Source organism: Corythoichthys intestinalis, chromosome 2 (genome assembly GCF_030265065.1).
Source record: "Corythoichthys intestinalis isolate RoL2023-P3 chromosome 2, ASM3026506v1, whole genome shotgun sequence".
NCBI classification, from domain to species: domain Eukaryota; kingdom Metazoa; phylum Chordata; class Actinopteri; order Syngnathiformes; family Syngnathidae; genus Corythoichthys; species Corythoichthys intestinalis.
Window position 1 is genome coordinate 5,788,190 of NC_080396.1, and position 17,077 is coordinate 5,805,266.

Sequence of the window (17,077 nt, forward strand, 5' to 3'; positions counted from 1 at the left end):
TTGGGTCTGTAAGAACATCATCGACAACTTCGTGCTGCGCCTCAAGAAATGCATGGAGCTAAATGGAGGCCATCTAGAACATATGCTGTAGAACGGAGAAAAAAAGGCCAAAGACCCTAGTGTTTTGATGGGATGTTTTGAATATAATAAACTAGTTATGACCAAAGTTTCATTTCATTCGGACAAAACACTAAGAAACGGGGCCTAATTAGAGTTGGGGCCCGTTTTTTTTTTTTGGGTCACCCTGTATATGGATAACATATAGGTTATATTTATATTTACCTTCATACATCTTGCATTGATAGGAGCGTAGCTAGGCTATTTCAGTTGCTACTATGGTTGATTATTTTCAGGAATGTTGATTTTTTTTTTTTTTTTTTTGAAACATGCATTTATTATCAATCAATATGGAATGAATGTATGTACCAATAAAGAACATCTTATTTTGTTACGCTAACTAATGCTCCTCATTTGGAATTATTCCTAATATATTAACAGCAAATAAACACTGAATAAATAGTCCTACTGCGGATATATACTATTGATATATTAATAGTGAATTTGACATAACCCCACTCCTACCCTCTAAATTACTGCAGCTGATGTGACACAGGTATACCACACAGTAAAACGTAGCCAGCCAGAGCTACAATAGTGTTGACTGTGGACACAGGCTCAATCAGAAGATTTTCATGTGATTCCAAAATGGTGAAGAAAATGACTTTGGGGAGAACAAAGCAAGAGGCACTGTTGAAACAAGTCCTGGGTCCAAAGGCAGTGGGTGATGTGCTCAAGATCTTAACGTCACCCATCCCATTCTCCATACGGACCGATGCCTCGACTAAATTGAACAGGAAGATGCTTCCCCTTGCTGTCCAGTACTTCAGTCCAGAGTCTGGGCTCAACAACAAAATGCTGGACTTCATAGAGAATGCAGACGAGTCAGCTGCTGGAATTGTAGCTCTCCTGGAACATTCCCTTAAGAAATTTGGCTTGTCAATGGATCACGTGAACGGATTCAGTGCCGACAACACAAATGTTAATTACGATATCCATAACTTCGTTTTCACTATGCTGCAGAAAAAAACAAAACAGTCTGCTGCAAGGAAACTGCCATGCCCACATAGTGCACAATACAGTTTTCTCATCTAAAAATAGATACATTTCTATGCTTTTTAGGAGTTTTGGGGATGCCCCTTTTTTCGCCCGTATGGCTTTGGGAGCGAAGGGGGCATCTCTTATTTCTAATTCTGAAAGGTGGCAACCCTAAACACTGACAAAAGGACACTTTGACACAATGAAAAATAGTTTGTGTGCAGCTTATATAATAGAGTTCATTTAATTATTCCCTGAAAATATAGCCATTATTATCAAAACCCCTGGCAAAAAAGCTGCCCTTTGAGACAACCTTGTTGTGATAAAGGGCTATACAAATAAAATTGAATTGAATTGAACAAAAGTGAGTACACCCCTTAGTGAAAGTTGTCAATATTAACATACAACATGTCAACTGTCAATATTTTGTGTGGCCACCTTATTATCCAGAACTGCCTTTAAGCTCCTGGGCATGGAGTTGACCAAAGCTTCACAGGTTGCCACTGGAATGCTCTTCCACTCCTCCATAATGACGTTGCCAGATATTTGAGACTTTGCGCACCTCCACCTTCCGTTTGAGGATCCCACAAAGATGTTCTATTGGGTTCAAGTCTGGAGACACGCTTGGCCAGTCCATCGCCTTTACCCTCAGCCTCTTCAGTAAAGCAGTGGTCATCTTGGAGGTGTATTTGGGGTCATTGTCATGCTGGAACACTGCCCTGCGACGCAGTTTCTGGAGGGAGGGGATCATGCTCTGCTGCAGTATTTCACAGTACATGTTGGAGTTCATGTTTCCCTCAATGGAATGTAACTCTCCGGCACCTGCAGCACTCATGCAGCCCCAGACCATGACTTTACCACCACCATGCTTGACTGTAGGCATGACACACTTATCTTTGTACTCCTCACCTGGTCGCTGCCACACATGCTTGAGACCGTCGGAACCAAACAAATTAATCTTCGTCTCATCAGACCATAGGACATGGTTTTAGTAATCCACGTGATTTGTTGACATGTCTTCAGCAAACTATTTGCGGGCTTTCTTGTGTACCGTCTTCAGAAGAGGCTTCCTCCTGGGGTGACAGCCATGCACACCCATTTGATATAGAGTGCGGTGTATGGTCTGAGCACTAACAGGCTGACCCCCCTGCCTCTTCAATCTCTGCAGCAATGCTGACAGCGCTCCTGCGACGATCGTTCAGAAAAATCATTTGGATGTGACGATCAGCGCGTGCGCTCAGATTCTTTGGACGACCAACCCGAGGCCTGTTCTGAGTGGCTCTTTTAAAACGCTGGATGATCTTAGCCACTGTGCTGCAGCTCAGTTTCAGGATATTGGCAATCTTCTTGTAGCCTTGGCCATCTTTATGTAGCGCAACAATACGTCTTTTAAGATCCGTAGAGAGTTCTTTTCCATGCGGTGCCATGTTGGAACTTTCAGTGACTAGTATGAGATAATGTGAGAGCTGCATTACAAATTTGAACACACCTGCTCCCTAAGCACACTTGGACCTAGTAAAACTAATGAGTCACATGACATTTTGGAGGGAAAGTGACAAGCAGTACTCAATTTGGACATTTGGGGATGTAGTTTCTAAGGGATGTACTCACATTTGTTGCCAGGGGTTTAGATATTAATGGCTATATTTTGCGTTATTTTGAGAGAAAAATAAATGAACTCTACATAGACTACTTTTCAATGTGTCAACGTGTCATTTTGTCAGTGTTGATCCATGAAAAGATATACTTAAATATCTGCAGAAATGCGAGGGGTGTACTCACTTTTGTGATACACTGTAGGTCAGAACGAGTGTGTGTATTGTGTAGACTTAGTATCGGCTTGCCTAGCTTCTCTCCGCTCTCTTTGCATGCTGTTCAATTAAACATTGAGTGTCATCTCCTTATTTTATGTGATGTTAACCCTTTAACACCTAAGCCTATTTTGGCCGAATTTGCATCCATTTGATGTTGCCTTTATATTTCAAAGAAAAAATTGTTTACAATGGCCAAATTGGGTTCCTTTTTTCAGGACACCTTGAACTTCATCTCTAAACTGTTGTTTTCTTCACTGACCAATTATAATCCACATTTTGGACCCAAAAAGACAAAAAAAAAAAACCAAAATCTTTTTTCAAAATTTGTAATTTTGACGTCCCATTGACAACCAAACATGCTCGACCAACCGTTTTGAAGCTTGATCATATTTATTCAACTTGTTAGGATAAACATTCAATAGAAAAAAATTAGATTGAATAGTTTTATGTTTGACAATTCAACACAAACAGCAGGTATGGTCATAGGCGTTTTTGGCCTTTACACATACTATGGTCAAAACAGGTTATAGAGTGCAAAATAGTGAGAAAAAAAATTATATATATATATATCATCAAACACAAAAAGGGTTTCGAAGATATCTCTTTGTGAAGTTAGGTGTTGTACCCATCACCTTATCAAAAGTATATACGTACATGCAATCAAGCTTCTCGAACACACATCTACATAAAAATTGAAAAGATTATAGTGAAGAAAAAATATATATAACATTGAAAAAAAGTATTTTAAAAAATATTTACAAGAAGTTGAATTCAAATTTTTCAGGCATGCGACTCAATAGAGTTTTTTTTTTTTTTTGCGCACTCAATAAAGCTTCTTCTTGAACAGGTCACGGAGGGAGCTACGTCACACAGCCTACTCTTTCGCCGTTTGCGCTCTACTGTCACTTCTACTCGCCGAGACGCCGATTCATCAGAGGAAAACAACGACAAATACGACTCATCTTCTTCCTTGAGTTAATGAAATAATGCATTAGCTTGTGCTAAATGTAGTTTTAGATTCATTCTGCACGTTTCAAAGTCGCTCGCTCAAACAAACCGGTGTTGTGCATTTTTCGGCACAACACCGGCCGTTGCTTGCTTCGCATGCCTCCCTTTCAATAGTTGGCGCCTCGCTCGGAAATTTATTAAAAATGATCACATTCGGTTCGTCCTTCCTGACATCACAACGACACTTGGGATAAGTAGTCTCTTGTGCTGCTTTCGGTTTTGAAAAAGGACAAGAAATGATGGAAATATGGAGATGGATATATGGTCCATGCAGCGTTTTAATGCATATTTATGAGTGCAATAAAACTATAATACTCAAATGACATTATCTCCCGTTTTTCTTGGCTGATTGACTTCAAATAAAAACTGGTGTGGACATCAACTTCCGCACTTTCAAACGAGACCAACCAGCAGCACGTGGGTGATGTAATTAAAGCGTGACGAAGCTTCAAAGACGATATGCGTAAACGCGTCGCTGCCGACACGTTCGGTGTTAAAGGGTTTATAAATGTCCTCCTCAGGATTTGTGTTTGAACTTGACATTTTAATGGTCCTTCGAGCCGGATTCGAACTAGTGACCTGGGGATGTTTATTAAATATTTGCTTTAAAACTATTTCTGATCGCAATGAAGAAATGTTTTGTCTTGTTTTGTTTCGCAACGAAGAAATGTTTTGTCATGTTTTGCCCGCTCGAGACACCGGGGAAAGGATGGCGTTGCTTTGACAAACATGAATGAATCTCACCTACATGCACAGATTACAGAGACTGCAATATGAAATAAAATGCTTGTGAAACAGCTGGAATTATGATGAGCACACATACAAAGTTGTTCGAGGTTATATTCCAAAGATAGGCAATTCATTCATACAGATGGATTCCATTCATTGTGGTCATATAAACAAATAGCCAAAATAGAATCAATATTGATATGGTTCAAATACCACATGTCATTTTTAACACAGTATTCGATAAAACGCTTGAGTGAGACTCTCGATCAAATCGCATTGAATGGCGTACCGCAAGCAACACGTCACTTTTGCTCATTAATTTTCATGACGTGAGCAATTGTTGCTAGGCGGGTCAACCTTCCGTTTGTCCCTAATAGCAAATAAATGGAAATAGTGTACGAATTAGACGTTTACTGAGCTAAACCTACCAATTCTGTCCAAAAATGATGTCCCTGGTGCCATATTCACTGGTAAAGATTTGGAAGAACATACAAATGTTCAATTAAAGACATGACTTGAGTATCGAGGGCTGAAAAAGACGGGAAAGAGAGCTGACCTGATCCAGAGTTAGCTTTTTTATTGACACCTTTTTTTTTTTGTGCATTGCCTTACGCCAAAGACAATGACATTCTGCTGTTTTAATAGTCCATCCTTTACCACCATATTCCCCCAACAAAATGTTTACTGCATAAGAAATTTGAATGGCTTCACCTTGTAGGCGTTTTTGGTCTTGGGAAACGTATGAAGAAATTATCCTCCATATGTCGTAATGTCTAGAGTCGTTTCTACAAGTTCCATTGCGGCAGTGTTTGATCGACATGTGTTTTTATAAAAGATTACCGGAGAATGAAAGCAGATTGGATTGTATGCGAGAGCGTGTTTATAATGTTACACTTCTGCGTCACGATGGCGCCGGCACGGTCTAAAATGCTATTGTCATTGTATTCAAAGCCAGTTAGTAAAAATACAGCAGCTAATCTGCAGCAACATCACCTTGTCAAGAGTCAAGAATTTGCATTTGACAAGGTGCCAAGAGTCAAGAATCTGAATTGGACAAGGTGATGATGCTGGAACTTTTGTTTGGTGCTGTTCCAGAGAGATTTACAAAGATGACTGCCTGAAGAAAACATCAAAATTCCCTCAGTCCTTGATGATATGGGGCTGCATGTCAGGCAAAGGCACTGCGGAGATGGCTGTGGTTAAATCTTTAATAAATGCACAAGTTTACATAGAAATTTTCGACAGCTTATTTATCCCTTCAACTGAAAATATGCTTATCATTTTCCAAGATGCAAATGCATCATGCCACAGAGCTAAAACTGTTTAAGCCTTCCTTGGAGAAAGACTCTTCCAATCAATGTCATGGCCTGCAAATAGCCTAGATCTCAACCCTATTGAAAACCTGTGGTGGAATTTGAAAAAAAAAAAGGTCCACAGCAAGGCTCTGACCTGCATGGATGATCTGGAAACTGCAATCAAAGAGAGTTGGCACCAAATCGATGAAGAATACTCATCAAGTCCATGCCCCAGAAACTGCAAGCTGTCATAAAAGCCAGAGGTGGTGCTACAAAATACTAGTGATGTCTTATGATTCTTATTTCTTTGTTTGTTTCTCACGATTCCATATTTTTTTCCTCAGAATGGAGTGATTCCATATATATTTCCCTGCATTTGCTCTATAAACATAACATTTACTGACCACCACAATGTTTTTTATTCATTTCTTTCAGTGTCTCTGAATGCTAAAGAGTTGCACTTTTGAACCAATTCATTCATCAACTGGTCTTTTAGAGTTTTTTGTTTCAGGAAACGTATGAAGAAAACTATGGGGCGCCGTTTGTTAAGTAGAACATGCTGAAAATTACGACAACATTTTCTCACATTTAGCGCCGCACAGTGTTAAAAACCTGGTGTGACATTTTTACAGTCCCTTTTTTTGCACACTTACATTATTTAGCAACTTAAATATTTATTTTTAAATAATAAGTATTGGACTTGAATGTGTAAATCCACAACTAAATATGTATTTAAATCGTAAATGTAATTGTTAAATGTATTTCCAAAATGTAAATGTGATATGTATATCCTAAATATTTATAACATTTAATATTTATTTTAAATTGGAATTTTATATTTATATGCTAAATCGTAAATATAAATAATAAATATAAATCTAAATACTAAATTTAAATGTTAAATCTGGAAACGGTTGCAACTATATATTTAGTGTAATATGCAAATTCACATGACTGTAGACCGGAAGTAACAAAATAAAAGCTCAGACTTTTTACATTGCTTGAAAATGAATAGAAAACCTTCTCAAAGGTGGCAGTCGGCTCTTGGACATGAATCATTGTGATAATAACAATATCTAGGTAAAATTCACATTTAGGAGAAAGCATTTGAAGAGTTTTAGTGGCACTTTTTACGCACGAGCCCAGTAAAGTTACTATGAATAGCCAGGAGGGGTCTCTGTTTGACTGGACTGGACAGCAATGTTGTCCAGTTGTCTCCCCCCCCCCCCCCCCCCCCCACCAAAAATGCGAAAATTACCCTTGCAGTTACGCGTTAATAATGATATGGTTGTTTTGACGAACTCGTCTGGATTATATTCGTAAAATTACACTGAAATCCAAAAGCTGTTCAACTGCCCTTCAAGAGAAGTGAACATTGCTGTCCAGTCCAGTCCAACAGAGACGCCTCTTGAGCTATTCATAGTAACTTTACTGGGCTCGTGCGTAAAAGTGCCACTAAAACTCTTTAAATGCTTTCTCCTAAATGTGAATTTTACCTAGATATTGTTATTAAGAGCCGACTGCCACCGTTGAGAAGGTTTTATTCATTTTCAAGCAACGTAAACAGTCTGAGCTGCTCCAGGTTTTGTTACTTCCGGTCTCCAGTCATGGGAATTTGCATATTACGCTAAATATATAGTTGCAACCGTTTCCAGATTTAACATTTAAATTTAGTATTTAGTAGGGTTGTTCCGATCATGTTTTTTTGCTCCCGATCCGATCCCGATCGTTTTAGTTTGAGTATCTGCCGATCCCGATATTTCCCGATCCGATTTCTGTTTTTTGCTCCCGATTCAATTCCAACTATTCCCGATAATTTTTCCTGATCATATACATTTTGGCAATGCATTAAGAAAAAAATGAATAAAACCCGGACGAATATATACATTCAACGTACAATACATAAGTACTGTATTTGTTTATTATGACAATAAATCCTCAAGATGGCATTTTCATTATTACCTTCTTTCTGTGAGAGGGATCCACGGATAGAAAGACTTGTGACTTTGTATATTGTGACTAAATATTGCCACCTAGTGTATTTGTTGAGCTTTCAGTAAATGATACCTCAGCCATGCCCCAATGCATGATGGGAAGTGGAACCATGATGGGAAGTACAACCATGACTCTGCGTGGTGCTACCAATGGATATATGTATCTTCTCTGCTTAGGGGAATAACTTAAGGTGGTAAGACAAATATCAATTGCCACCTTGCTTCCCCACATTGCTTCCCAAGATATTTCTAATCATAGGGAGAGGGATTGAAAGGTTTTAGCCAATTGAAGAAAGGCTCCAAAGGCTGCCAAAATTCAATCTACTCATTTAGCGCTGCCTTTTACTCTATATAGGTAAAAGAGCGTAATTACAGATTGAGCGCGACAATTAGTGAGAGGGTCGTGCAGCGCATATTTTAAGAGCGTTAAATATTTTAACGTGACACATTTTTTAATAAATTAATTGCCGCCGTTATCGGGATATTGTTGATAACCCTACCTTAAGCCTAAACTAAAGACTCTGGATGAGTGTAACATATTATGTCTGTAATGTTAAATACAATTAGAAAATGATTTAATTTAAAAATTATATATTAAAAAAAGGCATGGCAGATGTTTTTTTTGCCAATTCCGATACTTTGAAAATGACGTGATTGGACCGGATCGATCGGCTAGTATTTAGATTTATATTTATTATTTATATTTATATTCACGATTTAGCATATAAATATAAAATTACAATTTAAAATAAATATTAAATATTATAAATATTTAGGATATACATATCAGATTTAGATTTCGGAAATACATTTAACATTTACGATTTAAATAAATATTTAGTTGTGGATTTACACATTCAAGTCCAATACTTATTATTTAAAACTAAATATTTAAATTGCTAAATAGTGTTGTAAGTGTGCAAAAAAAAAAGGGACTGTAAAAATGTCACACCAAGTTTTTAACACTGTGCGGCGCTAAATGTGAGAAAATGTTGTCGTAATTTTCAACATGTTCTGCTTTACAAACGGCGCCCCATAGAAAACATCCTTCATACGTCTTAATGTCTAGAGTCGTTTCTACAAGTTCCGTAGCAGCAGTGTTTGATCGACACGTGTTTTTACGGAAGATTACCGGGAAAAAAAAACAATTACAAGTAGACAATTACAATTACAAGCAGAATTCACATGGATTGTATGCGAGGGTGTGTTTATAATGTCCCACTTCCGCTTTACGGATGGCAACGGCACGGTCTGAAAATAACATTCGTGTGGTATGCTATTGTCATTGTTTTCATTGCCAGTTAGCTAATCTGCGACCTCAATTCGCGACCAGAGTAGTTTACCGCAGTTCACTGCCTAATACATAATGAGTAAAACTGAACCATTTAAATTCACAATTCATGTGAATAGGCGACAAGACAAACATCAACACGGAGGTAAAAACAAACAACAATGAAGGGCACTTTATAAGGCACTAATCTGTGGAGAAGGTAGGAGGATGGAATTTGCATTGTCAACTTTGATTGGCAGTTTGGCACGCGCACGATAATGTTAAACCTACAAAAGCAGCAAACAGTCACTCAACTGATGAAGCATCGTCTGAGCATAAAAACAGGCTAATCTACTTTTTAACAATTGTGTTTTTATCCCACATTACAACTTTACAGAACATCAGAACGACTTGGGAACGCAGATCTACCAACACACATGAACGCAGCATATTTACAGAAGGTGCCTATTATACATACATACATACATACATACACATACATATATATATATATATATATATATATATATATATATATATATATATATATATATATATATATATATATATATATATATATATATATATACACACATATATATACATATACACACACACACACACACACATATATATATATATATATACACACATATATATATACACACATATATATATATACATATACACACACACACACACACACACATATATACATATATATATATATATATATATATATATATATATATATATAATTTGCCTATCATAGCCAAAATTACGTGCATAAATTATCATATAGCCATTCATTCATATATATATATCATATATAGCCATGTGTAGATTGTGTATATGGTGTGAATAAAGTATTGGAGGCGTGAGACCAGTTTTTCGTAATTAAAGTAATTTTTTCGGTTACCTCCATGACAAAAACAAAAAAAACTTGAGCGCACACACACATTCTTTTCAAAATGTCAGTTTCTCTGTTATCATAAACCCAAGAAATTAGTGATTTTCACATTTAGTTTCTTTGAGCAACAATATAAAACTTCTGATAAAAGATTAGCATTATTTTAAAATGACGGTTTGAGTGAACAAGCAAACATTTTATTATAAGACAAACTCAGGAGGGTTAAGGTTTTAAATTACATATAAAATGTTAAACAAAAGTGGACTGTCTGATCCACAGAATTAAAAATGTATTTAACATCTCAAACTTCAATCAATAAAAGTACTTTACCATTAAACAGCATCTAAAGTTTATTTTGAAAAATAGATGGATCAAATGTAAATCAATGTATAGAAATTATATCAATAAATACATCTTACCTGTGTGTCTGCTGATTGATTTTGTTCCTTATGAGCACTCATGAAATTGTAGCCTTTTGTTTAACCAGTAGTGATGAACACTTCCTGTTGGCAATTTTTCAAAATAGAGTTTCACCCTGACTCAAGACTTGTTTTTGTTCATTCAGTTCTTTAAGTGATATTGTAATGTAAGTAAATAGTGTAATTACTGTAATATTTCTGATTTCATTTGTTATTTGTGCAAAGTCACGTTTCTTTTAAACACTATATGGTTCTGATTAAACGTCGTAATTTCACTGATTTATCTAAAATAAAATATTTAGTCATTTAGTCAATTTATTTCTTATTTTTTATCATCCGGATAAGCAGTAGCGGAGATGAATGACTGTTTTACATGTTGTGTGTTTAAAATTATAGTAATTTTTTTCAATACATTTTTAAAAAATACACTAAATTAAAAGTAAACAAATTTATTTGAACCAGACGTTTTTTTTTTTTTAAATATGATTCCATTGTTTAGTTGGTCTGTATTTCAGGTTTTTATTAGGGCTGTCAAACGATTAAAATTTTTAATCGAGTTAATTACAGCTTAAAAATTAATTAATTGTAATTAATCGCAATTAATTGCAATTCAAACCGTCTATAAAATATGCCATATTTTTCTGTAAATTATTGTTGTAATAGAAAGATAAGACACAAGATGGATATATACATTCAACATACGGTACATAGGGACTGTATTTGTTTATTATAACAATAAATCAACAAGATGGCATTAACATTATTAACATTCTGTTAAAGCGATCCATGGATAGAAAGACTTGGAGTTCTTAAAAGATAAATGTTAGTACAAGTTATAGAAATTTTATATTGAAACCCCTCTTAATGTTTTCGTTTTAATAACATTTGTAAAAATTTCAATCAAAAAATAAACTAGTAGCCCGCCATTGTTGATGTCAATATATATTACTTACACAATGCTCATGGGTGCTGAAGCCTATAAAATCAGTCGTACCCAAGCACCAGCAGAGGGCGACAAAACTCCATAAAACACAATTAACATGTGGGCATTTCTCTGTACTGTCTTTTAAACCTGTTTGAACGGGGCATGTGCGTGTATTGCGTCAAATATTTTAACGTGATTAATTTAAAAAATTAATTACCGCCCGTTAACGTGATAATTTTGACAGCCCTACTTTTTTATCAATTAATATATTAAGATTTAAGTGAAATTTTCAATTTTGATATATTTTTACACAATTTATTTTTAATGAAAACGGTTTAAAGGTGGATTAGTATTTATATTTAAATTACATTTTAATTTGTTCCTATTTGTATAGTCGATTGCAATATTGTTAGGATGCTCCTCAATTGTGGAACGAACAATCTGAGGTGGTCTCAAGCGGTTAGTTCATTAAACCAGGGCCAAAAACATAAGCATACGATTTACTGCCTTAAATGTTGAAATCGGCAATGCATGACTTGTGCCGTTTCCTATTTTAATTGTTTGTTTTTAACTGTCTTGCTGATTTTAATGTGACTTCCATATATCCTTTTATTTGTACTTTTATATCTCAAATTATTATTATTTTTGTTTTGTTTTAATTACTTCTTGCTGATTTTATGATGATGTAAAAGCACCGCGTGTTGAATTGTGCTATTCAAAAATAAATTGCCTTGCCATGCCTTACATTTATAATTAGTCGTGACCGCCCTCTTGTGGTCAAATAAAGCATGAAAACAAATACCGACGCGTATTGGGCGTGGGCCTATGTTTATTTACATTATAAAAGGTGAGTGTACTCTTATTACCCATCCATCCGTCCATTTATCCAGCCACACAAGCTAGCCAACCCAATCCATCATCCATCCGTCCATCTATCAACCCACACAAGCTATCCAACCCCATCCATCCACCCACACATCTTCCTCCCATCCATCCGTCCATCCATCCATCCATCCATCCATCCATCCATCCATCCATCCATCCATCCATCCATCCATCCATCCATCCATCCATCCATCCATCCATCCATCCATCCATCCATCCATCCATCCATCCATCCATCCATCCACCCACCCAACACACAAGCTATCCAACATGATCAAGCATCATACATCAACCCACACAAACTATCTAACCCCACCCACCCATCCATCCATCCATCTATCCATCCATCCATCCATCCATCCATCCAGCCATCCATCCATCCATCCATCCATCCATCCATCCATCCATCCATCCATCCATCCATCCATCCATCCATCCATCCATCCATCCATTCATTCATCCACACAACCTATCCAACATGATCCATCCATCCACCAAACCATTCATCCAGGCATCAACACGAGCTATCCAACATGATCCATCCAACATGATCCATCTGTCCGTCAGTCCGTCCGTCCGTCCGTCCGTCCGTCCGTCCATCCATCCATCCATCCACACAAGCTCTCAACATGATCCATCCATCCATCTTCCTCCCATCCATCTATCCATACATAATCCATCCATCCATCCATCCATCCATCCATCCATCCATCCATCCATCCATCCATCCATCCATCCATCCATCCATCCATCCATCCATCCATCCATCCACCCACACAAGCTATCCAACATGATCCATCAATCCATCCACCAAACTGTCCGTCCGTCCGTCCGTCCGTCCGTCCATCCATAAATCCATCCATCCATCCATCCATCCATCCATCCATCCATCCATCCATCCATCCATCCATCCATCCATCCATCCATCCATCCATCCATCCATCCATCCATCCATCCATCCACACAAGCTCTCCAACATGATCCATCATCCATCTTCCTCCCATCCATCCATCCATCCATCCATCCATCCATCCATCCATCCATCCATCCATCCATCCATCCATCCATCCATCCATCCATCCATCCATCCATCCATCCATCCATCCATCCATCCATCCACACAAGCTATCCAACATGATCCATCAATCCATCCACCAAACCGTCCGTCCATCCGTCCGTCCGTCCGTCCGTCCGTCCGTCCATCCATCCATCCACCCATCCATTTTTTTTTTTTTTTTTAAGAAAAAGGCACTCCTGAAGTCTTTTAAAAGTTTACTTATGATCACAAGAAGAACATCAATCACACACAGACTACAATGATGCTTAGACGCGGCAGAGCTCAGAAGACTGTTATCATACTGAAAGGCGGGATTAACTGGTGAAAACATTGGTCACATGATTATTAAAAAAATACGTCATATCACGGTGGCCAGGCCGTGCTTTGCGAATTAAATGTTACATTGAACCTTTTGAAGAACAGCTTTACGTTTAAGAGCACCTGCCTGCCCTCCCTCACCTCAAGATGTAGACAGCTGTGCTCTGAATTTTATTTTCAATAATAAAGCTTAAGCTATACTAGTGTATCAACATCTGAGAAGCATATATTGAGAAGTAATTCCTTGACAATTAGTCAAAGGAGCTTTTGTTAGATCTACAGTCAAACGTTGGAATTTGGAGAAGAAAAAAAAATCCAGCTATTTCATTGCTGTCGAGTAGCAAAACAGCAATGGGAACAATATTACTTCTCTAAAAATGAATGCTGTCATAGTTTCAGATTTGGGAGATATCTTAAGGCAGGGTTGTCAAACTGTTTGGGGGAGGGTGGGCAATGTGACATTTGTCCGCCCATCGCCGGCCACGCCATTTCCGAATTCTTTTAATGCACCACATACATTATACTTCATGGGGCAATGTGTCACCCCATCCAGGTGGCCTTCCTCGCCTACCCTGGGCCTAGTGGGCCGTGTGGGTCCCTGTGTAGGATTGGAGCAGAGGTTGGGGATTTGGATGGGTGGGTGGTGGCTGGGGACCCAAGGACCCTTGGGGTGGCCCATTTGGCGGAGCCTGATCACTGCTTTCTGCTAAGAAATAAAACATAATGTACAATCCCAATGGGAGCATATTAAACTCCCATGTGACACATTAAAACTGTTCAGACCATATAGACACTCGGATTCTGTCTAAGCAGCTGAACGGACAGGTTAAGAATGTTAATCACATGTAAAAACGACAAGAGCAACGATATGGGGGGGGGGGGGGTGAATGCGCAGTAGGATTTCAGAGCACAATTCGACGGGGAGCTAAAATCGACTGAACACCGGGCCTTGCAGAGCGCCCTCAATATCATGGCTAGCGCCCCCCCTGGTGGCTCGTCTTTGATAGTGAACCAATTTACTGTAAGACGTTTCACCATATTTTTTAAATTAAATGCTGTTAATACATGAATTTCTGTGCAATATGATTTAATTTGTTTATGAAGATTTAGAATATCTGATTATTTGTATGTATTTTGTGTTTTATATGTTCTGTGTGTGTTTTGTTTTTGATTATTTTTCAATTAGAAAAAGCAGTATTATTATATTTTTCCAGTCTATAAAGGAAAAAACCATCAAAAAGTGTAAGTCGGCAATTGATTTTCATTTAGAAATATTGACAAAGAAATATGCATATACCAGTAAATTTTTACTTATTACGGTATGTATTTTTTGCGTTTCAAATATTGAAATGTCATATTGTAATTGTTTCTATTGGTTTATATGTGTATATACTGCATATATTTGATTGTAAAGTACCTTCTTTATAAATATTTGTTCAATTTCATGTAAATTAATTGAACATTATTTGTTCTGTTTTTTCTTTTGTAATGAAAAAAACAAAAAACAAACATGAAAGGTAACACCAGTTACTTTGCCAAGTAACTAATTACTCTTACCTTCAGGTAACTGAGTTACTAACTCAATTACTTTTACTTTTTAAAAGTAAGGTTAACAACACTGGCCATAAAGAGGAAGTCTGCAGAATGAAAAATGACGAAAGCGGAGATTTTATTCTGCCAATTTGTTGCCGAACATAAATTGCCCGCAACTATTGCTTATCCCTTCTCAGAATTAGCTAAAGAAATGTTCCCTGACTCAAAAATTGCATCGGTAAGTTAATTTTATCAATTGACCTTTTTAATTTATAATTGGACACACTAATGAACTACCAACTGAACGCAACTGAATTGCGAGCTGTAGTGTCATTAAGTGCAGCCATCAAAAGGCATGATAGAAATTGCCAAAAGAGCTATATGGCACAGACAAGGCTGAAAAAGCAGTTTCTGCTCTTGCACTCCTCTTTTAAAAAATGTGCTGTATTTTAAGCCAAAACAACTGTTGTATTTGAAAGAACAATATGTCTATATGCTGCCATAGCAGATTCATGGCGCATTAAGCCCCCAAACTATTTTTAATTTGTCCGTTTTACCCTGAAAACCCCCGTTTACAGACGTCGCGCAACCGCTTGTTTCAACCCAGCCATAAAACGAAAGTAATTAATCATATTTATTGTTCAAAATCTCTGTCATTTTTAGCTTAGAATCATTAATTCATGTCTAATATTTCGTTTAAAAAAAAAAAAAAACTAATGAACTTATTGTGACTTATGTCACAATGAAAGAAATGGTGTCTGTAAAAAAGTCACGGATATCTACCTCATAGCTATCGCTTATTTGTATTTTTTGTTGTTGTTACTGTCGCATTTTCTCCGATATGTTAGATGATAAATAATCGAGTCAAACAGAAAATTGGAAAAAAAAAAAAAAAACATTTAAAAGGGTAAATATATAAAAAAGAAAATCTCGACCACTCCTTGATGTCTGCGATTTCCTTATTAGGACCCTTGTTATTATACCATGTTTCACCCATAAAATCCCCCCCAAAATCCAGCTGTGGCCATTCACAGCTGTGCCTTGACACTCAGTGATACATGCTACATGGAATTTTTGGATCAAAACAAGGCGAGTCCGCGATAATATCTCGTTAAAGTCATGGCGTCTGTAATTCTGCTCTCGCGTGCTCTCGCCTCCAGATTGGGTTTTACTGTTTAAAAAACTTTTTTTTTTTTTCAAAATGCCCTCCTGCTCAAACCCCCCCCCCCCTCCCCCCCCAAAATCTGAGATTTTAAGCTTTCCAATGATGTATCATACATGCATATCAGACAATTTCGAAAGTTGGCAAAAATAAGGGTCTCAGAGCGGAACTTCAAGTCACCCGAGTGTTTTCCGCCATACACAATTATAACAAAAGTCACTGTTAAATTTTAGTAATCATGATGTAACTGAAGATATTGATTGTTCTTCGATTGCACCAGGTTATATGCAGTGTTGTTAATCTTACTGAAAAAAAGTAATTAATTATAGTTACAAATTACTTCTCCCAAAAAGTAATTGCGTTAGTAACTCAATTACCTGAATGTAAGAGTAATTAGTTACTTGGCAAAATAATTGGTGATAATTACTTTTTTTTTCCCCCCTCATAAAAAAAAAAAAAAAAAAAACATTGGCCACACTATGTGAAGTTTTTTGTGGAGGTTTTTAGTACAATTGGCCCGAGCCCAATTCTTTACCCTAATTTACCCTTTACCCTGAATCAACTGTTAAAAGTTGTTAAAATTGCTCCCATTATTGCATTAGTTCCCTTCTCTCTACTTTCGACATATGAAAGTTTTAAAACTGTTTCATCATTTAAAGATAG

The 17,077-nt window shown here is 37.0% G+C and overlaps 1 protein-coding gene across 1 annotated transcript in view; it reads right to left on the minus strand.

Moving 5' to 3' along the window:
* The window catches only part of LOC130912563 (beta-1,3-galactosyl-O-glycosyl-glycoprotein beta-1,6-N-acetylglucosaminyltransferase-like), a 34,715-nt gene extending 24,165 nt beyond the window's left edge, over window positions 1-10,550 (minus strand). The window contains exon 1 of the mRNA XM_057830727.1: window positions 10,535-10,550. The gene's annotated coding sequence lies outside the window, so the exon portion shown is untranslated. The remainder of the gene's footprint in view (window positions 1-10,534) is intronic.
* Window positions 10,551-17,077: the final 6,527 nt, after the last annotated feature.